The following is a 26418-nucleotide window of genomic DNA, read 5'->3' as shown; positions in this document are numbered from 1 at the left end:
CCTGGTCCTGGAGGATGTCCATCGGCATCCGCCGAGTACGGGGATGGGCCGCCTGATCAGCCCAATGCGCCATACATGTCACCGGGGCATGATCAGACAGAAGCGGGCCTGGTGTGTAACCATCAACGTGAGAGACGGAGCAACATTGGCTGCAAGGACGTGATCCAGTCTACTATGGGTTTTATGTGTCGGGATGTAGCAAGTATATAGTCTCTGAGTGGGGTGGCACATTCGCCACACATCCACAGCCCCCAAATTATGCATTACCTCCTTGAGTCGCGCAGTCATGCGCGGCTTCGTGCCAGGGCTAGGAGGATGTCGGTCCATATCGGGATCCAATATGCAATTGAAGTCCCCAAGCCAGAGGAAGGGAGCATCCAAATCCGAGACAATAAGATCCTGAAGACGGGAGAAAAAACTCGGGTCATCGATATTCGGTGCATAGGAGTTCAAGAGTAAGAACTCCCTGTTATCCAGCCTGATCCGCAATAGCAGGTACCTGCCTTCAATGTCTGCTTCAACATACTGAACGCGGTACAAAAGGGGGTGGTAATGGACGGAGCATCTGAACCAATCAAACACTCACACCCAGTCAAAAGATCTGGGTTTAATCCATCACCGTTCTTTAGCCCACTCTGCCACCCCAGTTCAGACATGGCAATATGCAAATCAGTCTGACCCGGTGCATCATGGGAACAGTCCAGCCCGAACTGCCAAGCCATGCCTTCCCTGGACCGGAAACAAGCTCCCGAGGACCGGTTTCTGGCATTACAGCCGTCTTCAGCCCGGCTTGCTTGAATCCAGTGGCAAAGTGAGCAAGGGACTCACGTCTGAGCATACCCTGCCACACTTATAGCGGCCAAAAGCGGTACAAAAGGGGGTGGTAATGGACAGAGCATCTGAACCAATCAAACATTCACACCCAGTCAAAAGATCTGGGTTTAATCCATCACCGTTCTTTAGCCCACTCTGCCACCCCAGTTCAGACATGGCTATATGCAAATCAGTCTGACCCTGTACCTCATGGGAACAGTCCAGCCCGAACTGCCAAGCCATATCTTTCCTGGACCAGAATCAAGCATCCAAGGACCGTTTTCTGGCATTACAGCCTTCATCAGCCTGGATAGCTTGACTCCAGTGATGTGGAGAGCATGGGACTAATGATGGTGATGGCCCTTTAAAAAATCATTGGTGCAGCAGGTGCAGTTGCATTGGGGCACAGGAGTTTAAGGGGTCACAACACCCTAACTACAGGGAAAAGGATTTGTGGGTCAGTTACTGGTTTAGTTTGCTGTATTTGCTGTTTTATGAATCTCACATTTAGGGTTTGAAAAGGAGCTACTAAAAAAAGTACCACTGAAATGATCTTATAAGCTCCACCCCCTGTGCTCAGCCCAGTTTCTCCTGCTTCCCCCTTCCTAGGGGGCATCTCTCTGATGAAGTTGTCTCTGTTCATTTGTAAACACAAAAATGAGCCCACACATAGTGCCCCCTCTTCTGGGCCACATCTTTTACACTCTGCACCTGAATGTAACTCTGTTTCCCCTCTACTCTGCTGCCCTCTGGACTCTCTTTTTACAAAACCAGCTGTCCCTGAATGGTTGATGCTGACCTTGAGGTGCCTTTGCTTGAAAGCAAAGGTCATGGTGGGGTCTAAAGAGCTAAATAAGAAAAAGGCTTCTCACCAGCCTTTAATTGATGGAGCCCATTAAAGCTTGATGGCTACAAAGATTTATTATTTTTAAGAGGTGATGTAAGTGTCATTAACAGAGTTCCAGAGTAAATGAGGCACTGCATTTCTAAGTTTGTCAGAAAACTACACTGGCTTCCAGTCGAGCACAGAATCACCTTCAAAGCGCTTTGTATCACTTTCATGTCTGATCTGGGGTGGTGTGGAGTGCAAAAAAACGATGGATTTAGGCCCAGATCCTTGTACTGGGGTGAATGTATGACATTGTTCTACATTCTGTCCATCAACTGTTGGTTTTGCATTTGTCACCCCGAGTGGGCTGGGTATGCTCAGACGTGAGTCCCAGGCTCTCCACACCACTGGAGTCAAGCTATCCAGGCTGATGACGGCTGATAGCCAGAAACCGGTCCTTGGATGCTTGATTCCGGTCTGGGAAAGACATGGCTTGGTAGTTCGGACTGGACTGTTCCCACGGGCACAGGGTCAGAGCTGATTTGCATATAGCCAGTGTCTAACCCAGGGTGATGTGGAGTGCAAAAAAACGATGGATTTAGGCCCAGATCCTTGTACTGGGGTGAATGTATGACATTGTTCTACATTCTGTCCATCAACTGTGTTTTTTGCAATTTTCACCCCGAGTGGGCTGGGGATGCTCAGACGTGAGTCCCAGGCTCTCCACACCACTGGAGTCAAGCTATCCAGGCTGATGAAGGCTGATAGCCAGAAACCGGTCCTAGGATGCTTGATTCCGGTCTGGGAAAGATATGGCTTGGTAGTTCGGGCTGGACTGTTCCCATGAGGCACAGGGTCAGAGCTGATTTGCATATAGCCAGTGTCTAACACAGGGTGGTGTGGAGTGCAAAAAAACGATGGATTTAGGCCCAGATCCTTGTACTGGGGTGAATGTATGACATTGTTCTACATTCTGTCCATCAACTGTGTTTTTTACAATCAACATACTGAACAGCACAGGGAATCCCAGGTGCCACCCAGATAAGGACTCATACGTGGAGAAGGAGGAGTGGAACATCTGGCCTCTCCATTTCTTGGACAGCCTCCCAGCACCCTCCTCATCTAAATGGGTCTCCTGGAGGCACGCAACGGAGACCCCATGCCGCTTGAGGAAGGAAAGGACCCTGTGTCTCTTGGTGCAAGTACCCAAACCACGCACGTTCCAAGTTAAGAATTTAAACCCCATGGGCGATAACTGTGCCCAACCGGGTCGTTTGCTGCATACATTGCGAGCTGCCACCTCCGGGCCCAGACACTAGCCAGACCGGACAAACCAGCCCTCCCAGTCAGCCACATAGTAACCCGAACCACAATACATTCAATGCCAATAACATTTTCCGCACTCACCCCATCCCACCCTCCAGAACCCCACAAACTCAAAACCTCCTCAGAAACACTCCCCCCACCCCCACCCACGAGCGAGAAGACAGCAACAACCAAAATTGCTACCCCGCCCTTCCCCTGCCAGTGCCAGGACGTACACAGCCACCCCATTCAACCCACTCAACACACACCCAAACCAGTTCCACCCACCTCCCCCTCCCAGCTCCCCATGGGACCCAGCTATCCAGGACAGTGCCTAGGCATGTCTGCCGGTATCAGCCCCAGTGCGGGCCGGGCGTCCGTCCAGTATATGTGGACCTCCCCCTGCATGTCAGTCCAATGAGATGCAAGTCCTCTGTTCCACCCAGTCATCCAAGGACTCCTAGTTGAAAGTAGGAGTATCAATGAGCCATTGATAGTCTAACACAATGCCCTTCAAAGCGATGGGTATCAAACCATAAACAAGAGAGTACCTCAGGCTGGAACCTCCTCCAACGGAGGCTTGGAAAGGCCGGTTTCTGGGATCGCCGGAGCTGTGGAGTCCGTATCTGGCATAGTGCCCTGCAGGGTATCCGGGACCAAAATTTCCCCAGGGGCGGACACCCCGGGGGACTCCGGAGCGGCCCCCGACGGCGACGATCCCACACGGAGAGCACCATCAGCTCCCACTGTGACTCGAGGCTCCTCGGGACCCCGTGATCTCGATCGGCGTCTCCCTCAAGCTCGAGGACGTCGCCGAGGAAGGGTCCCCCATGACCCAAGGCAGAATGGGATCCCTGTATAGCCTTTAATATCTCCACTCGGGAAAGCTCTCTGGTCCGTCCCCACCGTCTTCCAGACCCGTTTGCCGTGTAATCCTCTGTGACGGCAGGCGCGGGGTGGTGTACTGCACAATGGTGTTGGGCTGGGAAGACCTCGAGGACCTATCCTTGCGGGTCGCCATCAGGCAGCGAAAGTTACGCACCTCTTTCAATATGGCCCAAAGGGTTCCCTCTAGCCACCCCCGGCCAGGTACTCAGTGCGAGGACGCCCTGGTGATATAAATGTCAAGTGTTATGGCTCTCCTCCAGGCACCTCCATTCCACGGCAACCTGGGGGACGTCCAGACAAATCAGAGTGTCAGTCGGGTCAAACAAGGGCGGAAGGCCATCCAGTCCTCCCGGCACAGCCTTGACTTGGCACAGCCTTGACTACAAATGTAGGAGTCCGTCCCTCCAGAGAGCGCCCAATGGAGGAGCGTTCAGTGGTGTACGAACCATTCGTTGGGACAGGTGGCGGGGGAGCAGGTAATCAGGCCGATAGAAGTGGGAGGGCTCTCGCAGCAATGGAGGGGCCTGGATCACCGTGACTCACCCCCACAACCAGTGGCACGACCTCACCTTCCCCAGGGTGTCTGTTCGTAAGGAGCGCCCGATGGCAGCCCAGCGTGGATCAGCAGGCCTCCAGGTGGTGGATCTCTGCGACGCAGGGGGACAAGCGTCTCGATGCAAAGGCAAGATGGCGGCCCAATGGGGGAAGGGCGCCGACTCAATCCTGCGTAACCCCAATGTCCGAGCTGTCTCAGGCCACGCCGCAGCCCCCCAGGGCCCCAGAGATTAGAGATAAGCCCTCCGTAGGGGCGCTCACCCGGCGGGAGGCACTGCTCCGATGCAGCTTCAGGGGGAGGGGCGGATGCTGCTCCTCTCCCTTCCGGAATCAAGACCCGCCAGACTGTCGCAGCCGCACGGAGGAACGTGGGCCGCACCCCAACGCCCGCAGAAGGTATCGCCAGATGAGAAAGGCTCCGCCGAGGCTGGGTCCGACACTGGGTCGATTGTGAGCCGTGTATGGGCGGCGCCTCCTCTATGGCGCTCAGGCGGAGGCCCAGACCACGGCCTCGCGTATTGCACGCCGGAGCCCTCAGAGCGCCCGCCGGAGCTTCAGTGCAGTTTGCGAGGCTTCGCCCAGCGGCCGCTCCAGCACGAGGGTCCCCTGAGTATGAGGGAAGCTTCGGGTTCTTAATTTCGGTGAGAAACAGCCTAGGCAGGATCTATTTTGAGGAAATCTGGGTCCTCGGGAAGGGAGCTGGCGGAGCTCACGTCCTGTCGGCCATGCTACTTGGCCACGCCCCCATAGTATATACTGTTAATGAGCTGGGGTAAGGCATGGCTTTAGGACCGACCTACTCTTGAGTAGTTTAGGTTTCACCTTTCACGTTCCTGACGAATTGCCATGATCATCTCTGTGACACCTAAACGGCAAGGTGAGCAAAAGAATGATGGATTTAACCCAGATCTCTTGACTGGTGGTGAATGTTTTGATTTGTTCTGCATTCCGTCCATCAATTGTGTGTCTTTTGCTTTCTCGCCCTAAGTGCGCCAGGTATACCCAGACGTGGCTCCTGGGCTCACTGTGCCACTGGAGTCAAGCTATCCTGCCTGAAGAGGGGTGAAACCCCGAAACCGGTCCTAGGATGCTTGTTTCCAGTCCAGGAAAGACATGGCTTGGCAGTTCGGGCTGGACTGTTCCCATGAGGCACAGGGTTAAGACTGATTTGCACATGGCTGGGTTCAAACTGATGGATTTAGGCCCCGATCTCTGTACTGGGGTGAATGTATGACCCACTGAATCACTCCTGGGAAGAGGGACGCCCACTGAGTCATTATTAGAAGCTGCACACCCCGGAGCATGCATTTTCAATGATTTGAGCCTCAAAACAATGTGCAAAAATACAGAAACAAGTATACAATAAATAAATGCACAAATATTGAAATCTTTTTTAAAAAACCACGCTCAAACATTGAAAACGTTTTCACATTTTAAATTTGGCCTCATTATATGTGTATTTTCTTAATTTTAATGTATACATTTTAATGGTCTTTCATTTTGTAACACAGATTAGGCCTCGCAGACCTCAAGGCATCAACTGGTTAAAACCACTGCTCAATGGGTTGCTTTACCTGGTGCTGCTTTCCAAAGCAGGGATTGAGGACATGAGAATTAGTTAACCGCATGCGCGCCCGCGGTTTTCCCGCTGTGCGCGGCGTTTTTTGAAAAGCCGCGATACATGACGAGCTCAGCTCGTCATCAGCGTACGAGCGTCGTAACTCATGACGAGCTGAGCTCGTCATGAGCACGGAAGGGGTTAACTGTGACATACATATGCAGATTGTACACCATATAAACAAATCTTCCAAGATTGGTACCTTACTATTAAATTACCAGAACATGCTGTGTTTCCTTTCATTGTCTTGAGAAATAATGTAATAATAAATAATGTATTTAACCTTCTGAGGACCTCTTGTGTATCCAGGTATTCTGTCCACCATTTACTCAAATGCCTACAAAGTGCAGAACAACTACTGTTAACTTTGTGTCTGAGTACATTGTACAGAAATAACTGCTTACGTGCCCTTGAATCCCCTTCTCAGGATTCCTCGCCTTTGTCTTTTGCACGCATGTGCGTTTATTGTATCTTGCACAAACCTCTCTCTTGTTTTGTCTGTCTTATCTTTTGCAGGGTTTCAGACTAGATATCCCCAAATAAACACTTGAAGAACAAAGTTGGAACCAGAGTTCTGGTGGTCTCAAGCAGGTAAGCTGGTGTAGGATGCAGACATGGAGCAGACCCTCCCTCGGGTGGAAGTTAGCCAAGGGACTGACCATGCCACGGGTACGGTTTAAACACAACTGCACCCACGATGCTATGGTGGTCAGTGGTCACGACCAGCAGAACAAATCATGTGCAGGAAGATTGAAAGCTGAGGTTTAAGTGGAGAAGTGTGGCTCAATGGTTAGAGCGGCAGACCCTGATGCAGAGGTCTGGCCCGGGACCAGGGTTCAATTCCCGACGCGGTAGGTCTTGGGCTCAATGTCCGCGGACTCGATAATTCTCTCCTCGGTGCCTACTCTAATCATGGGTCCCACTCTGCAACTCTGGGCAATAGCTTGCTTAATCTCCACTACGGCCCCCGAAAGCGCTAGGATGCCTGGCTTCACCTTGGGTGTGCCCAGTAGGGGGCATCTCACAGGGAAAGCCAGGAAGGGTTCCACAGCGGTATACAGCGCCAGGATGCCTGAAAGGTTATAGTGCGCTTTACAAGTATACACACATTTACATTTACATTTAGGGGGGTGCCTTTCAAAAGGACCATAGGCCAAGTAATCCCCGATAGCTCTCCCCAAGACCACTCCACAGGTTGGGGCATTTCTGGGGTTTGGGCATGTAGCGGACAGACGTGCCAAGGCTGTGGAAGATCCATGTTCTGCTCTTTCTGAATCCCATATCCTTTCTAGCGCACTCACGCCCCCGCCATGCACAGTTTTGTTATCAGTAATTTTACTGCAAATGTTGTAGTGATAATATCAATGATGTCATAGAAAATGTCATGACTGATGTAACATGTGCGATATTAATAGTGCATATCGAAGTTGAGAGTAATCGTTAACTTAGGGCACGAGTTATAGATTTGTGAGATAACTATAACTACTTAATTTCTATGGTTTTATGTGTAAAATATGAACCTAACGATAGCATCCCTTTCTCAGGGCAAAGAATCAGAATATACAATGCTCAGTCTCGTTTTTGTAGTATACATCGCACAAAGAAATTCAAAGAAAAGTCACTGCTGTGAATTTCTCCGTGCGGTGTATACTACAAAAACGAGGTTGAACATTGTCTATTCTAATTCCTTACCTTAAGAAAACTCTTGGCGTGCCAGCCACTTTGGGGCAAAATATGTGTTTCCTTTCACATCTGGCTCTAAATCCTGATGCTCTCAATAAAAACCAATCAAAGATGCAGGGAACTATTTGGGCATTAATTCCCAAAAGACAAAAAAAAAACTTTAGCTACTGCCTTTCGTTCTCATACTACTCCTGCAGTTATCTGGTGGCATCAGGGGTGTTGTAACCTGACAGGTAGTCCTACTTCTGGAACACTGAATAAAGGGTCCTGCTCGGGTCTTGTAACCCCTTAAGCTTTACCCCTGTTATTTGCTAAACCGTTCTATGTCATCCCTGTAACCTTTTTTTTGCAGACAATTTCTATGTTTTTAATGCTATTTCCTAATTATAACTTCCCTGTAACCTTTTCTTCAGTGAATTTCAATGTTTTTTAATGCTATTTGCTATCTACAATGTCCCTGTATACTTAATTCTTTCAGTGAATTTCTACGTTTTCTCAATTCTGTTTCCTAACCTATAACGTACCTGTAACCTGGGTGAGTAAGTGGGTGCGTGAATAACTGCAGGTTGTGTAAGTGGGTATGTGAGTGTGTGGTCTGTATATGTGGGTCTGTGAGTGGGCGTAAGTGGCTGTATGGTAGTGAGTGTGTATGTGACTGGCTGTGAGTGGCTGGGTGGGTCTGTGTGTGGGTCTGTGAGTGGGCGTAAGTGGCTGTATGGTAGTGAGTGTGTATGTGACTGGCTGTGAGTGGCTGGGTGGGTCTGTGTGTGGGTCTGTGAGTGGGCGTAAGTGGCTGTATGGTAGTGAGTGTGTATGTGACTGGCTGTGAGTGGCTGGGTGGGTCTGTGTGTGGGTCTGTGAGTGGGCGTAAGTGGCTGTATGGTAGTGAGTGTGTATGTGACTGGCTGTGTGGGTCTGTGTGTGGTTCTGTGAGTGGGTGTGTGAGTGGTTGTATAGGTGTATTTGTGTGTGTGCATGGTGGTCTTGAGTGCATGTGTGCCTGGCTGTGTGGGTCTGTGAGTGGCTGTATAAGTGTGTTTGTGGGTGTGTGAGTGGGCTTGTGAGTGCCTCTGGGTCTGTGAGTGGTGTTCTGGGTCTTTTGGTGTGTGAGTGCCTGTATGGATGTGTGAGTGAGTGTGTTAGTGGTTGTCTGGGTGTATTTGTGTGTGTGCATGGTGGTCTTGAGCGCATGTGTGCTGGCTGTGTGGGTCTGTGAGTGGCTGTATAAGTGTGTTTGTGGGTGTGTGAGTGGGCTTGTGAGTGCCTCTGGGTCTGTGAGTGGTGTTCTGGGTCTTTTGGTGTGTCAGTGGCTGTTTCTCTGAGTGTGTTAGTGGTTGTCTGGGTGTGTAAGTGGGTCTGTGAGTGGGTGTATGTTTTTTTAAAATTTGCGATCTGGATCAGTGGATTCACAGGGGGTCGCACTAAGTGCCGCAGTGGATATGCAAATCCTCACGCCCAAGAGAAGTCCCTTACAGAACCTTCCATAAGTCCCATGGGGTCAGGATACCTCTATCTTGACCTCTTATATCCTATCTAGACTTTATTCCCACCCTGTCTCCTGGGAACTGTTTCCTGATGCACTAAATGGTGGCTGTAACTTTTCTCTCAGGTTGCGGCCAGCCAATTATGGCATTGCTGTTGGCTCGTAGATCCGCATCTCTAGTTAGACATAAATCTTTTTTCTTTAATAACTCTAAAACTACTGAACAGATTTATACCAAAGCACTAAAAGCACTCTTTCTGGACCAATATCTAGTTTTCTGACAAATTTAGTGCAATTCCATTAAGTGTTTCTGGATGAAGACTTGTCTAAAACCCATTTTGGAAATTGCATGGGAATCCTGTTTTGGGGACACCCCACCCTCTCCCCTTTTTCTCAGCCCCGCTTGACGAATTACCTCTAAACTTACCCGACAGCAGCTGAAGTGACTGGCAAACTAGTTTAGAAAATGTTGTCAAACTGTGCCATAGTTATTTGCTAGATCCTAACTATAACTACCTACTGGCCACCACCAGTAGAATGGATATGGATTATATATATATAAACAAAGGTTACAGTGACTTTATAACTATAACTTCGGCCCCCGAAATGCACTGCCTATGACCTCACATATTACATCACTCATGACATGGTCAGTGACATCTGCAAGAGACTGGGTAACTCCCCCCACTTTTTCAGCTGGTGGAGGGTGGAGACATTTGTTACACCTGTCAGCCTTAGGGTGGTCTTCTCCCAATCTTTTTGCTTTTTGCCTCCACTTTTTGCTGAATCTTTATGTTGAGCTTTGAAGTACTGGGTTTTACAGAACCGGTACTGAACCGGTAACCCAGCGGTGCCAGGGACAACACCCTAAGACTTCGGGTCCTTCCTGTCCCAGACTACAGAAACACAGAGTCTTCTAGGTGAAGTCAAAGATCGAATTTATTGGCTGCAACCAAGTAACAGGTATCCTAGAAGTACAACACGGTGTATATTCTCAGGAGACTGCTCAATCTTACAAAGCCAGCCTTCTCTTTTTATACAAAATATTACGCTTTAGGCAAACATTCTGAAGTTTACAGTTGACCATTCACATATTTTCACTACAAAGAAAAAGCAGAGTCATGATGACAAGCCCATATTTCAGTTCGTCCAGCCCACAACAAATTACCCGGCAAGGCCCAGTATTTTCATCAGATATCGGCGGACCCCCAAAAAAAATGGGCACCTCCTCCTCGTAAAGCAGGTCATAAAGTAGGAAACAGGGACAGGTGTGTGCAAGATTAGGCGTGGTTTGTGTGCGATGAAAGGTTTATGGCATGTTGTGTCTTGATGCTATCGTTCGCCACTGGGAGAGGAACTGACCGGACAGGTTTGGCCTTGGGCAGTGGAGTCAGCTTGCCCAGGTCGCAGAGAAGTCAGGGAAGGTGTACGTGTCCTTCAGAATCGGGTTTGGCCTTAATCATTGGCCTATGTGAGGGCAACTCACAAAATGGCTGCCGTACACAAAATGGAACCCAAGGGTTCAGGACGAAAACTAAGATTTCAAGGTGAAATCGTCACTCGAATATGACGAAAATGCTTGTGCATAGTGTACTAACCATTCTCGGTCTTCTGATATAAAAATCGTCATGGTACGATGGTGTTTATAACACGGGTCCAGAATTTTCAGTACTACAGACCCTCCTTTTGCCCTTACATAGGCAATAACCTATACTCATGCTAATCTGAGTCCAGGTCTATATTCCTAAAGTCATTGAGATGTTGCTGTAGCATCATCCTATTACTTAGCTCATCCCTCGATACAGGCTTCCTTATACACGATGTAGCACAGAGGCCACATATAGCAGGAGCACACTGTACGCACAGACAGAACAGGAAAAGGATGGCTAAGACCATCCCAATGACCATCAGGATTTTCCATCCCCAGCCGGATACCAGTTCCCAGAACCATCCCATTAACGACCAATCTCCTTTGTCTACATGAATAGATTCGGAAATCTTATGTAGTTTGATGGCCTGGTACACTGTTGGAGCGTTATCTGGAATGAAAACACAGCAACTCGATTGGATCACTCTACATACCCCACCTCGGTCTGCAAGTATGACGTCTTACGCGACCCTGTTCTGAAGGGTCATAAGACGATCCGACTGGAGCTCAGCAGTCAAGTTACTAAGGGCACCGGTAGTTTCAATCACGGTGGATTCAAACCCCCTTGTCAATTGCCTTATGTTCCTGCTGTTAACCATGGGTCCCCAGAACGGCAGAAAACCCCTCACGAAGTCTCCAAATTCTTGTCCTGCAGTGTCCTCTTCACTGAAGACACCTCTAACTATCCTTGTCTTATGGTAATCTGCCGCTGCTGTGTAGGAGGGAGGCAACAGGAACGAAACAAAGCATGTGCCCGAAAAGTCAGGGGGCAACCATGTATAGGCTCTATCATGGCAGATGAAATAGGTACCCTTAGCTGCTAGAAACGAAGGGGAAGTCTGGGACGCAAAAACATACGTCTCAGTACAGATACTTTTCCCTAACTGAGCTCTGGGATTCTTGCCAATACCTTGCAGACATAAGTGACCCTGATGGGGTACAATCCAAATCGGGGAAGATCTCTTAGTTTGCTGTTTCTCACTCAGAGTAACTCCATATCCGGTCACGTTCCATCCTATATATACTAGTGTCTCTTCTCTCGGGATAGTCTCATAGGAAATATCTTCCTTAATCATGTCTACTATACCCTTAACTAGAGCACTATTCTTAGGAGTGTCTGTCACAGAACGTAGGGGGTAGGTCTCATGTGCATAAATGAAAATTGTTCTGTATGCCCACACAGAACCATTGTGGCTGAAAGGCAGGACCAGATAAGGGATACCTTTATCCGTTGTGTGCGGCATAAGACCACACACCCAACAGTTAGTCGTGTTCACTACTAGTTGGTGTTGGTGCAAAAGCTGAACGAAAGAGTTATTAATAAACTCTAATCTCCTAGCGGATTCGTGTTCAGGAAGAGGTTGAAAAGAATGTGAGGAAACAGTAGAAGGAGGAGGTATAGACGGTGTAGTGGGTGCGAATGTCACTTGAAAAGAGAATAAAACATATCCTATTAAAAAACGTCATTACACTGAACAACATAAAAATGCATAGTATCAAAAAGTGTTTCGTGGTCATCATTTTACACATTCTGGCTTTAAAGTTCGTTGTTTTGGCAGGTCTCTCCATCTCGAAAAACTCCATCCTCTCTAAAACGCTGCTCGCGATGGTAGGGTGTTCTATGCTAAGGAATGCTTCTGTCAGTCCAGGGCAACTCCCTTAGACCAACCAGAACCGTCGACCTAACGTATTCAGCTGCACCCCAAAGACTTGGGCAACCGCGACCCTACAGCGGAACCCGGATGGTGGTTCGAAAAACAAAAATTAAAAAGTTTCTCAGATGAGAGAGCTGCACTTTCAAAAATAGCAAAGAAAAGGAATATTTTTATTTGTCCATAGTTCTCGGCCTCAGATTATAGCGTTGTTTCCCAGATTCTGTCTGGTCTTGGAACAGGAGTTCAGGCTCTGTAGTGTTCAATCGAATTGACGGCGGCACAGCTTCTTGCAAGAGATTGCCACTTTTTTTTCAGAAATTGTTCTCTGCACACTTAGGAATTCCAGCATTTTGCCATACTGGAGCCAACAACTTACAAATCCCTTTCACACTGATGTGAGCCATTCCATGGGCCATTGTAACCACTGCAAGCACATACGCATCGGGTAACAACCATCTCTGATGCTCTGACAATTCAACCCAACAACCATTTGAATCCAATTTCCCCTTACTCTCTCTCCATGTACTCAACTCTTTCTCTGTAGCTTCAGCTTGAATAGACTTCACACTCTCTATCGTGTCTTCACACATTCCAACGTCACCAATCCATCTTGCAGGGCCCGCAACATACATTCGACTCATCACATCCCTTGCAGTTTCTTTTGCGACCAACATCATCAGTCACCTTCTTGTGTGCACTGCATTTTACAATCGCAACTTGCAACGGCAAAGTCAATGACTCAAGAAGCTCATTCACCAACTGACCATGCTGTATCTTAGCTCCATGCGAAATCAGGAACCCACGTTCTTTCCACAATCGTCCAAAACTGTGAGCCACACCAAATGCATACTGGCTGTCGGTATATATGGTCACTTTCATTCCTTTCGACAACACACACGCTCGTGTAAGTGAAATCAATTCTGCTGCTTGAGCTGAATTATGTGAGATACGTGCAGTTTCAACAATCGTATGCAAAGTCGTAACAGCATATGCCGCAGTCGTATCTCCATTCGGAAGCTTGAAGCATGAACCATCCACCCATAAGGTACCATCACACTTTGAAAGTGGAGTGTCACTAAGATCTATTCTCCCTTTCGTTTCTTCTTCTGTTCTGAGAAAACAATCATGCTGTTCAGAAGCATCTAACTCTGCTACAATCGGCAACAACGTAGCTGGATTAAGCGTGTTGCATCTTTTTATATGTACATGACTCGCTAACAGTGTCAACTCATAACCTGACAATCGAGCACTAGTTAAGTGCTGTGTCTTGGTCCTGTTTAACAACGTGTCCACTGCATGTGGAACCATCACAATCAATGTATTATTCATCACTAAACCAGCAGACTGCCGAATAGAAACAGCTGCTGCTGCTGTGGCTCTCAAGCAACTTGGCAATGCTTTAGCTACCGGGTCTAAAGTCGACGAAAAGTACGCGCATGGATGCTGCTTGTCCCCGAACAACTGGGTCAACACTGATAATGCACAACCTTCTTTCTCATGGACATACAATGTAAAGGGCTTGCTGTAGTCGGGGGTACCCAACACAGGAGCCGAACATAATGCATTGCGTAATTCGGAAAAACTTTTCTGACAATCTTCAGACCATGGAAGGGGATTCGGTGTATCTTTGCAAGTTAGGGCCACCAAAGGTTTGGCCAGCAAAGAAAAATTTGGTATCCATTGTCTGCAATAGGATGTAATACCCAAGAAAGCACGCACTTCTCTCTGTGTCCTTGGCACATTTAATTTCGCTATTGCCTCCTGAATTCTTTCTGGGGTCAGTTTCCTTCCCTCCTTCGATAAGAGATGACCTAGATAGGTCACTTCTTGTCGACAATATTGCAATTTGGAAAGGGACACTTTGTGGTGTAACTCAGACAAATGACGCAACAATGACAACGTAGCTACTTTACATATTCCCTCAGTATCTGCAGCAACAAGCAAATCATCAACGTACTGAATAAGGGTAGCGCCATCAGGTAAAACAATCGTATCAAGCTGTGCTTTTAAAGCTTGACTATATATCGATGGACTTTCACAGTAGCCCTGGGGAGCGCGTTTGAAGCGGAAGCTTCGACCTCCTAAACTGAAGCCAAAAATATCCCTACTCTCTTCGGCAATCGGGATACTGAAGAAAGCATTCTTCAAGTCGATCACCGAGAACCAAGTCGCAGAAGCTGGAATCATAGTCAATAGGGCAGTGATATCAGGAACAACTGGAAATTGTGGCACAACTATTTTATTGACCTCTCTAAGATCAATCACGAATCTGTAAGCAGGTGGCTGAGAGGGATCAGTACGTTTCAAAACAGGCAGAACCGGACTATTGCAAACGTTGCCCCTTGTCTCTTCAATGACATCTTTTTCAATCAAATCATAAATGATCGCTAGCAATGCTTTTTCGCCTTCACTAGAGATCTTGTATTGGGGAATGCGTGGCATTTTAACATTGGCTTTCAATGTCACAACATATGGCGGTATTTCCAAAAGACCCACATCATTAGGTCCAGTAGCCCAAAGAATATTAGGGAGGGACGACAATTCTGTCGGAAGTTTGTCCCTCGACAAATACATTGGGGAGACCACTTTCTTACCTAGTGTAAGTTGTACTCCCGAAGGAGAACAATACAAAGTTGCATACAATCTTTTCAACAGGTCTAATCCCAACAAGTTTTCACCACAACCGGTCGACAGAATAAGGGGTGCTTCGAATTCGCAAGGTCCAACAGAAAGGGACATAGGACTAGAAACTGGGTTTCTAACCGGGGCGCCAGAAAAACCTACTGAAACATTCGTTTCGCCAGACAAAGGTGCGCCAGGGAGTTTAGAGTGCATAATAGAACTCTTTGTAGCACCAGTATCCAACAGAAAAGGCTCTGACACACCTGATGTAATCACCTCAACGTAAGGTCCACTCTGATCTACTGGAACTGAAACAACTCCCTCTCTTTGTCTATGGCTGTCCTAGCAATCATTACCTTCCATATTCTCATCTTCTGCATAGTAGTCATCAGCATAGTACTGAGCTGTCCTACCAGACGCATTATTCTGCTGATCAAACCTATTCATTGAATTTTGAGGCGGAAAGGAACGTGCGTTCTGGGGGAAATTTCCACGTCCTCTACCTCTAGGTGCTTGTGAAATACCTCGACCTCTTGCGCTGGAAACACCATTCATGCGCTGTAACAAAGCAGGACAACTACTTTTAAAATGGCCCTCTTCTTTACAATATGCACACTGATTAGGGCCTACAGGGACACGTGGTTGAGGATATTCGGTCCTTTGCGTGTCTCTCTGAAACTGCTGAGGCTGCTGATAGTTACTCTGACCACCACGAGGCGGGTACGCCTGCTGTAAAAGAACCTTTGTTTTTAACTCTTTCGTTTTCTTGTCTGCTCTATCTTTCTCATCTTTATCTCGATTTTCATAATACTGTGCAGTAGCCAATATCTGTGCTGAAGAGGATACAGCCCACGAACTTTCTGAATCTTTCAATTTCTTACACAACTCGGGAAACAAATTGTGCACGAACTTGTCAACGAACAACCGTTGACCACCTTCTGTACTCATATCTTGACCACTGTGGTCGATAAACGTTTCTTCAAACCTGGTGAAGAAATCAGACACTGTCTCATCTTTCTTCTGCTTACACGCAGACAATTTATCCCAATTCACACGCATCGCAGGCATTAAAGTTTTCATGTAATTAATGATCCTACCAGGAAGGTCTGCTACTAAAGGCTCGGGTTTAGCACCACCAACTTGTCGGCCATCTGCAGCACTGATATTAGCCCATGAGTCACCTAACTCTTGATCATGATCTGCATGACGAATCTTTCCCCATAAAGGCTGTGGAACAACATTTCCAAACAACATGTCTATATCCGCTAAATTCATAATGCATGAGCCTGCAGTCTGTGACAATTCCTTGTAATACCCTGCAGGATTATTACGGGGATCAAGCAATGTCTGCTTAAGGGACAAAACTTCAGCTCGCTTCCAAGGAACATGTACCCAAACACGCTGAAAGTGTGGCTGAATAGGTGGGTTAGCTGCTAGGTCCCATTCCCTCCATTGTGGGGGAACTTCTCTCATGGGATATTGTCTTACCTTCTTCTTGACACAGGAATCAGACTCAAACAACGACCGAGAAACACCTTCAGTCCTAAATGACAATAATGTTGCAACTGCTTTCTTAACATCTGAACCCACAATTGCGCCTTTCCCAAATTCGAACCGTATATGACACAACTCAGGCGGATTGGGCTCTAAATCATTTTCCTCTAAATCCTCACTCAGGAAAGTACACATTTTCTCAAAAACGTATCTCTGTTTTGGTGCTTCCCACTGATGGAAGACACCCATAACAGACTCTAGCTCATATCTTATCGGGTCAGTAACCCATTTATGTGCCAAATAATTCAATGTTTCCTTCTCCCTAGAATCAGGCAGTTGGCTACGCAACTGTTTACGCTCTGAGACAGGGGTTGCACTTGTTGCTCCAAAGAGAGGATATAGGAGGTTAGCAACAGTGCTAGTCACTCTCTGGCGAACAGAAGGAGAAGTCGATGAAAGGACAGGCGGAAGAGCAGGGTGAGGCAAGGCAGACGCAGAGGCAGTGTCAGGAGGAATACCAGGAGTGGTAGTCGATTTAGTGGTCAAAGTTGTAGGAAGTAAAGGCAGAGCAGATGTCAAAGTCGGTGGCCCTTGAGGAGGCTGCACCGGGAGAGTAGGAGCCAACTGAAGAGCAGCTGGTGGTTGTGGAGGAACTTGAGGCACTACAATCGGAGGTTGCACGACTAAAGGTTGCGGAGTTGCTGTAGCACTCTGCGCATAGGGGGTGGCAAACTCAATAAATGCGACAATAGGGGGTCTTGTTCAAGGTCTTTTGCTGCATCTTGCTGAAGAGGCGGCAAAACTGGATAACATTTATCGATTACCATTTTACGTTGCCTGTGCAACTGCTCGCTCATCTGTTCCTCTTCGTTATCTTTAAACTGCATAGCAGCTTGCATTATCGAGATACCCCTTTCTCTCTTATTTTTCTTCGCTAATTTAATTTCCTTCTGTTTGGCTTCCTTACGCCATAGGCGGAAAGAGTCAAACATCGCCGGCCGGGCTTTATTTTTAAAAAGTTTAACCTCGAGATTATCTAAAACCTCCGTGTCAAAGCTACCATATTGGGGCCATTTTAAAACACCATCCTTTCTGGTGTATTTGATCCACACTTCGTTATATGTGATGGGGCCTACTCCATGTTTCACATACAGTTCATAAGTTGGAGTTCCAATCGGAGGAACCGGACACAAGTCCTCCAATCGCGAATCCCTATTACAACCAAGACAAAACAAATTTCCAAGTCTGCTAAGACCAGGCATCTTCGCTCACTAGTCTAGCTTCAAACTTCAAAGGATTATCGAATACGATATTCTCGTGAATACACGAGTCCTTCGGCTTTGGCACTTGCAAGTTCCAAATCAAAGATCCCAAGGGGATACCCAAACTAAGAACCAACTAAGGACTGGGAGACGCTCCACTTATACTTAACTGAGGTATCGATGACGTCAACAGAAGACTCGTCCATCGTTTCGCTCTACCAAGCATCAAGGGTCCAAAACAGGGCGATCGTCAGGGCAGCAGTCCTTCGTAGCCGTCGGGAAGCGGGGAACCTCGCAGCAAAGACTTTCGGACCACGTCGACATGCAGGGGTCGATGAAGTGTGCGATGAAAGGTTTATGGCATGTTGTGCCTTGATGCTATCTCGTTCGGCCACTGGGAGAGCAACTGACCGGACTGGTTTGGCCTTGGGCAGTGGAGTCAGCTTGCCCAGGTCGCAGAGAAGTCAGGGAAGGTGTACGTGTCCTTCAGAATTGGGTTTGGCCTTAATCATTGGCCTATGTGAGGGCAACTCACAAAATGGCTGCCGTACACAAAATGGAACCCAAGGGTTCAGGACGAAAACTAAGATTTCAAGGTGAAATCGTCACTCGAATATGACGAAAATGCTTGTGCATAGTGTACTAACCATTCTCGGTCTTCTGATATAAAAATCGTCATGGTACGATGGTGTTTATAACACGGGTCCAGAATTTTCAGTACTACAGCTTGGGACTCTGAGCACTTTACAACTGCTAAAGTGCATGTACTTCTTCCCTACTCGTGTGTAATTGATGTATACCTGATAGACATATTTAGTTTACTTGTAAGTCCGTATGCGATATACTCAGTGGCTGTAAGTTAAATGCTACTAGTGGGCTGTAGCACTGATTGTGCCACCCACAAAAGTAGCCTTTCAAAGCTGTCTCAGGTCTACACCTGCAGTGGGTGGGTGTGCAGCTTACTGTCGTTTCGATTTGACATTTAAAACTACTTGCCAAGCGTTAAGCTCACTTTGTACTGCATATGTCACCCCTAAGGTAGACCCTAGGTAGCCCTAAGGACAGGGTGCTATGTAAGTAAAAGGTAGGACATGCACTTTTATGTTTTGCATGTCCTAGTAGTGACAAACAATGTAATTTGTTTTTCACTACTGTGAGGCCTACTCCTCTCATAGGTTAGCATTGGAAATTCCCTTATACAATTTTGAGTGGTAATTCCTGATCAGAGAGAAATAGCTTTTTCATGTTTCTTATCTCTGGATTACTGGCAAATCCTACTTACTGGTGAAGTTGGATTTAACATAACTTTTTGGGAAATGCCGTTCTTATTAGACGTTTCTCTGTACTTACTGCTCTGTGTGCCCGAGACCCTGTCTTCAATACACGGCTGTGGTGGCTGACAGCTTCACTTTGTGCATTCCTTTGAGACAGCCACAACACAGGAAGGATAGGTGTGTCTAAGTACCCATCTACAAACATCACCATTCAGATGTCCTTGCTTAGTCAGGATGGAAGGAAGGGGTTAACACTTCACTTGAATAGGCAGTGTCCTGTCCCCTAACAAAGGACTGATTCCCCCCACAGATAGCCTGGCAGACAGACCTAGGTTGAAAGGTATCCTTGTGTACTTCAGAGAGCTGCTTTGACGTCATCCCCTCTCCCACCAAAGGCACTTTTGGGTAAAAGTACTACATCTCTGACCCCCTAAAATCAGACATTTCTGGATCTTGAACCGAACCATCGTTACAAGGACTGCTGTGTTGCTTGAAGGACTCATCTATGCCGGAACCACAACCAAACTACAGAAAAGACTCCAGCGCATCCAGAACGCCTCCGCACGACTCATCCTGGACATCCCCCGACACAGCCACATCTCCGGCCACCTGAGAGACCTGCACTGGCTCCCCGTCAGCAAGAGGATCACGTTCAGACTCCTCACCCACGCACACAAGGCTCTCAATGACCTGGGACCCAAGTACCTCAAGAACCGCCTGACCTTCTACCCACCCACCCGCCAGCTATGGTCGACAAGCCACGCCCTCGCTTCCGTCCCACGCATCCGCAGAGCCACCGCCGGTGGAAGATCCTTCTCCTACCTGGCAGCCAAGACATGGAACTCCCTCCCCATCCACCTCTGGCGAACCCAGGACCACCTCTCCTTCAGGAAGCAGCTCAAGACCTGGCTGTTCGAGCAGTAACGGACCCCTCTCCCCCCAGCGCCTTGAGACCCTTCCGGGTGAGTAGCGCGCTATACAAATGTCATGATTGATTGATTGATTGATCTTTGGACTGCAGATTTGGCAGGGCTCCTTTTCTCTTACGTTGCTCTATTGTTCTCGGACTCTGCTGAAGGAGAGCTGGACTCTGCGTTCCCTCAAAGTCCAATCTTTAAGGGCTTGTTGGCTTGTCTCCTGTTGCTTGAGACTCAGGGAAATCAAAGTCTCTACCCCTGTTCCTGTGCCTGGCTCCCTGTAAGTGGCCCAGATACTTGCAACACTGATTTTGACACCTCTCCTGTCTGCTGGTAGCAGAGCCAGCACGTCAACCTGGTTGCAGGAGTAAACTTAGCACATCGCATCAAAACCAGCGCTTTTCCTCCCAAATTGATGCATCGGACAGCATATGGTCACCGCTGCAACTTGGTGCAATCAAAACATCTCCTCGACTGTGTGGCAGAAACCGGTGCATTGATCGATGCCTCTCGACTCAGGCAACTGGCTACAGAACTAACTCATGATGTTCACTACATGGAAAAGATAGACGCATCTCATTGCTTGCCACCAGGAAAGGTACTTTGTTCTCCAGGGGCTGCGTAGGTTCTGCAGCAGGCCTGTGCCTCCTCGAGGTCAGCCTGATCTTTGACTTTGCTTCAGTCTAGAGCGATCTATAGTAACCTTTCTTTTTTTTTTTACTTCAAATCTTTTTTATTGAGGAAAAACAAAGGAAAAAAAACAATACAATACAATAAAAAAGATGATAGTAATAATCATAGTGATAATCACAGTAATGTAATACACGACAGTAATGATATTAAAATGATTCTAAATGAGGATAGTTAGAATACAATTACAGTAATAATAGTAAGAACAATAATGACAGTGACAATAATAACAATAATAAACAATAATGACTGCTCTAGTGCCAAGTAAAACTCGTCGCCAAGCGCATGCCTAATAGTATCAAGTGGTCAGGACAGCCAAAATCACACAGTAGGCAAAAGTTAAGTATAACTTCAATTTGTGAGGAGAATGAGGCCTTCTAGACATCACAGTGATTACAAGCTTATGGAGGATCATAACATGAGTACGAAGAGTCAAGGAAACCCCACAGTTTTCTATGCGATTTACGCCATGGAGAAGTATTGGTATTGGTATATTAGATTTCTATAGCGCCTTATCACCCAGGGGTCTCTAAGCGCTTTGCAGAGAGTGAGCACCATGCTAGAGGGAAGAGAGTTAGGCAGTACCCCAAGCCTCCTGAAACAACACTGTTTTTAGCTTTTTTCTGAAAGATAAAAGATTTGTTTCTTTGCGCAGGCTCTCTGGCAGTTTGTTCCATGCACTGGGGATTGTATGGGAGAAAGTTCGCCCTCCAAAGGAGGAAAGTTTGAAGCGCGGACAAATCAGTAAAGCAGCGTCTGCTGATCGTAAATTCCTGCTTGGGGCATATGGAACTAGACGTTTCTTGATATATTTTGGGGCTTGTCCGTACAGTGCTTTATGCGTAATGCATAGGCCCTTGAATTTGGCCCGTTGTTTCACTGGCAGCCAATGGAGTTTATGGAGGAGGGGAGTAGCCTGAGTCCTCCTATGTTTATTGAAGATCAGTCTGGCGGCATCGTTCATGACTATCTGAAGTCTACTCAACAGTTTTTGAGAGATATTGTCATACAGAACGTTGCCATAATCCAGACGTGCCAGGATCAGTGCTGATACTGCTCTTCTAAGCGTGTCTACCGTCAGGATCGGGGATAGTTTGCGCAATTGCCTCATTAGCCCCACACAACTACCCACTACTGCTGAGATTTGGGCAGACATGGTGAGGCTTGCATCAATAATCAGGCCCAAGCTTTTCACTGCTTCAGCTGGTATTGGGGATGGCCCTAATTCGGTAGGCCAGAGGAGATTGTTCCAGGGGCTGGATGCCGTTGTAATCGCCAACACCTCGGTCTTATCGGGATTTATTTTTAATGAGTTGGTCGTCATCCAGTTCACAGTGAATTTTAGGATGTTCTGCATTCTCTGGTATGCCATTGGACAGTTGTCAATTTGAATAATAATCTGCGTATCGTCGGCATAGTTGTATATACTGCAGTCCATCTGATTTAATGTTGAGATGAGAGGTTGCAGGTAGGCATTGAACAATAAAGGTGATAATGCCGAGCCCTGAGGGACTCCGCATGTGATATCTACTGCCTCCGATACCAGGTTAGCCAATTGCACTCTCTGGACCCGTGACTCCAGGAAGGATGTCAGCCAGGCATGGGCGGTGCCCTGAATACCGAGATCCCACATCCGCGACAACAATAGGTCATGCCTGACCGTATCGAATGCCGCGGAGAGGTCTAACAGCACCAGGGCACATGGGTCCTTCCTGTCCGCTTTAAGTCTCAGGTCGTCCAGCACGGAAAGCATGACCAATTCCGTGCTATGGTGGGCCCTAAAACCAGCCTGGTTAGGCTCTAGTAGAGAGTTATTTTCTAGATGTTGAGAGAGAGTGGGCAATACGTGTTGTTCCAAGATTTTTGCTAGGAACGGTAACTGTGAAATGGGCCTGTAGTTTTTCAGGATCTTAGTATCAGCCCCTGCCTTTTTCAGGAGGGGGATCAGGCGAGCCTCCTTGAAGTTGGATGGAACCTGTCCAGTTATGAGTGAGCTATTCAGGAGTGATAGTATGTCGTCCTCTAGCCCTAACCATGCTTGTTTAAAGACCCTTGGGGGACACGGGTCCGCCGGTGAACCTGATTTAACTCGGACCATCACTGTTCTGATAGTTTCCTTAGTGAGTAAGGGTATTGAGGTAAGGGGCTGAGTGACTGTTGGGGTCGTTTTGGTCAGAGTATCGGGACAGTCCAGTCTGGGGGTCATCTTAATTTCGGACAGAAGATCAACAATCTTAGTGGTAAAAAAAGACTGAAATTTTTGGCAGTCTTCTTGTGAGAAGGAGGGGGACTGTTCCTTCTTTTCCTCAATTCAGACAGAACTTTAAAAATTTCTTTCTGGGGATTAGGAGAGGTTGCAATTCTATCTTCATAAAACTCAGCCTTCCTAGCCCTAATAGCTTGTTTGTATATGGTTAGCTCTTTGGCATATAAGGTTCGACTGTCAGAGTCATACCCCTTGCGCCAGGCTCTCTCTGTCCGACGCAGGGAGCGTTTCAATAGCCTTAGTGCCTCATTGAACCATGGTGCACTTTTCTCCTTATCTCCAATTTTAACCCTTCGTGCAGGTGCCACCACCTCAATGACGCTTTCCAGTTTTTGAGATAGTTTGAGACTGGCTGTCTCAGTGTCATCCTCTGGTTGTCTATTAAGGTGAGGTGGTAGTCTCTCTAGAGTGGAGATAAGTGTGTCGGTGTTGATTGTGTTCCACCTTCTCACGACCTGCCACTCAGCGGTGTGCGGTGCGCTTTGTCCTGGAAATACTATTCTACCCTGTAACAGGTGATGATCCGACCATATGCAGGGAGATATAGTAATAGGGCCTAGCATCGGGACTGACGTCCAGATCAGGTCCAGTGTATGACCTTTCTCATGAGTCGGACCATTCACCCTCTGGATTAGGTCTAACGAAGTCAATGCTTCATCTAGCTGTTTTGACATAGCGTCTTTGGGGGATTCCTCCCAATGGAGGTTAAAGTCTCCCATAATCATGAGACCCTCATACCTAGTTCGTAGGTCATGAACCAGACCCAGAAAAGGTTCCATGAAAGCTGGGGAAGTCCTAGGGGGGCGGTAAACTAGGAGTATCACCAAGCAGTTGGTGGTGGAGCAGAGCTTAACTCCCAGAATATCCACACCTTCCAGACTATCTGCACAGATGATCTCGGATTTAAAAGATTTTTTATATAGAAGGGCGACTCCCCCCCCTTTTCTACCATCTTTCCTGTTATGAATAGTGGCACAGAAATTGGGGGGTAGTGCTGCTACCAAGTCGGGCATGGACGAGTCTTCTAACCAGGTTTCCGTAACTCCCAAGACATCTAGGTTGTCTTCTTGGAGCAGGGAGAACACTTCCAGATTGTGTTTTTGGAGGGAACGTGTATTAAGAAGAGCAATGCTCTGTGAGGTTATTTTACCAACTTCCCTCTTCAAATTAATCTTGTAAGTAGGTGGCTTAGCTGTATATTTCAGCAATCTTTCCTGCTTCAATGTATCCAATATGCGCGGGCATAAGAGATTGGTGTTAGTGTTTAGTGCGAGTAAGGTTTCCCTGGAATACTGAGGACCTGGGCCAGGGCTTATGGCCCCTGGACCCGGCCGGACGTGGACGGGCGTAGACGGGCCTGACTCTAGCTCGACTCCGGCGCGAGTCAGGCGCGTCCGCTGCGCGAGGGCATGGCCGTCCCCTTTTATGCGCAACTTGAGCGCACTCGATCCTACCCCACACACAAGATGGCCGCCGCTATTTTTATGCTCGGGACCGGCTCCACAGCGTCAATGCTCGGCTGGGAGTGGTCCTAGGCTGCTGTAAAGAGGGGGAGCAAGGTAGTCAGCTAACACTTATTAAAATCAAGCTATTTAGCTAACATTTCGGTGCAATAAGTAAAAACGCCGATTTTGCCTGCAAATACAATTTAAAAAACGGGATTAAGAAGTAATACAGGGCAAAATGTACAATATCATGCAACAGCCTCCCGGCTTCCGCCTCAGGAGGTGCTCAACAAACAGGCAATCAAGTGCTAGGTGTTCTGGGACCCCTTTTATGCGCAACTAGAGCGCACTCGATCCTACCCCACACACAAGATGGCCGCCACTATTTTTATGCTCAGGACCGGCTCCACAGCGTCAATGCTCGGCTGGGAGTGGTCCTAGGCTGCTGTAAAGAGGGGGAGCAAGGTAGTCAGCTAACACTTATTAAAATCAAGCTATTTAGCTAACATTTCGGTGCAATAAGTAAAAACGCCGATTTTGCCTGCAAATACAATTTATGTTAGCAGTTTTTCTATAGCGCACAGCTGCCCCAGCAAAGGGGCGCCCCGGCGCTGCAGGATCGAAACAGCACACACAGCCGCAGGTCGTCGCAGATGACACGAAACCAATAGACTACACTGAGGGGAAGAGGAAGGTTTTAATAGCTTTCCTGAACGCAAGCAGGCCATCCATACCACGGATATGTGCAGGCAGGGAATTCCATAATTTGGCGGCAAGATAGCGAAACGAGCGCCCTCCTGCCCGGCAAAGTTTGACCAAGTATGCAGAGAGTCATTATCAGCACCTCTCAAATGGCCAATCTTGCCACATTCTAAATGAGACTTCACCAGCATTTTTCCATTTACTTAGAATCACTTTACATGCTAGAGTGAGCATGAGGGCCATCAGACGCCGGTCCTGTATGTTTACAAGTTGAGGGTCCAGGGCCCCCAATAAAATTTTGGAGAAATCTCTTGGAGGTAGGTAGTGAAAGGTTTTGTGTATATAATTATAGATCTTGTCCCAGTAGGATTGCAAGGAAGGGCAACAGAAGAGCATGTGAGCCAAGTTACTTATGTGAGATTTACAGTTCCAGCATGTGGGGCTATCACTGAGTTTAAGCTTAAAATTTTTCTCTGGAGTCCAGTACGATCTAGTTATGAACATTATCTTGGTTTGTGAGAGTATAGGCAAAATGTTGTTAGAGAGAGGGGTCAGGTGAATCTTTTCCCAATCAAATGTGATCTTGGTGGAGTTTATCTCACTTTCCCATGTCGACTCACATTTCCTATTCGATTTTCGTTAGTTAGGAGAAAGGAGTTTATATATCTTGGAGACGGTGTGCCCTATATAGTAACCTTTCTAGAGCTACTTGCGTCTAGGCTCTTTATTGCATTTATTCTTATAAAATTCAGTATCTCAACTTCTATGCATTGGATTTTTTGTCATTTTGGTCTTGGTTTGTTTATAATATATTAATCTATTTTTATAAACCTGCGTGGAGTCTTTTTGTGGTGTATTCATTGTGTTACTGTGTGTGTGTGTGTGTGTGTGTTCCACAAATAATTTACACATTGCCTCTTTGATTTAGCCTGCCTGCTCTTTGTAAAGCTACCAGAGGGCTCAGGTAAACCTTTAGTGTGTATTTTACTTACCCTGACTTGGATTCTTTCTTCTGCTTGGACAGGGTGCATACCTTTGCCAACCAGAAAGCCAGTTTCTAACATGGGTGATCAGCGGTGAGGATAGGACCTGTGTTTGTGCAAACCATATAGTAACTCATTGTTTGCTACAAATCCTTGCAAAGACCAATTCTTTTCCTTTCAATTCTCCCAGTTTTGGTCTTTTTAACTTTTGTGCTCTAAACATGTCTACCTCTGAGGAAGTAGCCACGGTACCTGCCCCTGCAGAGGAGTTTGATCTGGCCCAGTT

The 26418-nt window shown here is 47.3% G+C and overlaps 1 protein-coding gene across 1 annotated transcript in view; it reads left to right on the top strand.

Moving 5' to 3' along the window:
* Positions 1 to 26418, top strand: part of LOC144770949 (uncharacterized) — a 91172-nt gene that overhangs the window by 13384 nt on the left and 51370 nt on the right. Inside the window, exon 2 of the mRNA XM_078655787.1 lies at positions 6525 to 6599. The gene's annotated coding sequence lies outside the window, so the exon portion shown is untranslated. The remainder of the gene's footprint in view (positions 1 to 6524; positions 6600 to 26418) is intronic.

The sequence above is a fragment of the Lissotriton helveticus genome, chromosome 7 (genome assembly GCF_964261635.1).
Source record: "Lissotriton helveticus chromosome 7, aLisHel1.1, whole genome shotgun sequence".
Taxonomy (NCBI): Eukaryota; Metazoa; Chordata; class Amphibia; order Caudata; family Salamandridae; genus Lissotriton; species Lissotriton helveticus.
The sequence above is the reverse complement of the archived record's forward strand: the minus strand, read 5'-3'. Positions and strand labels throughout refer to the sequence as shown.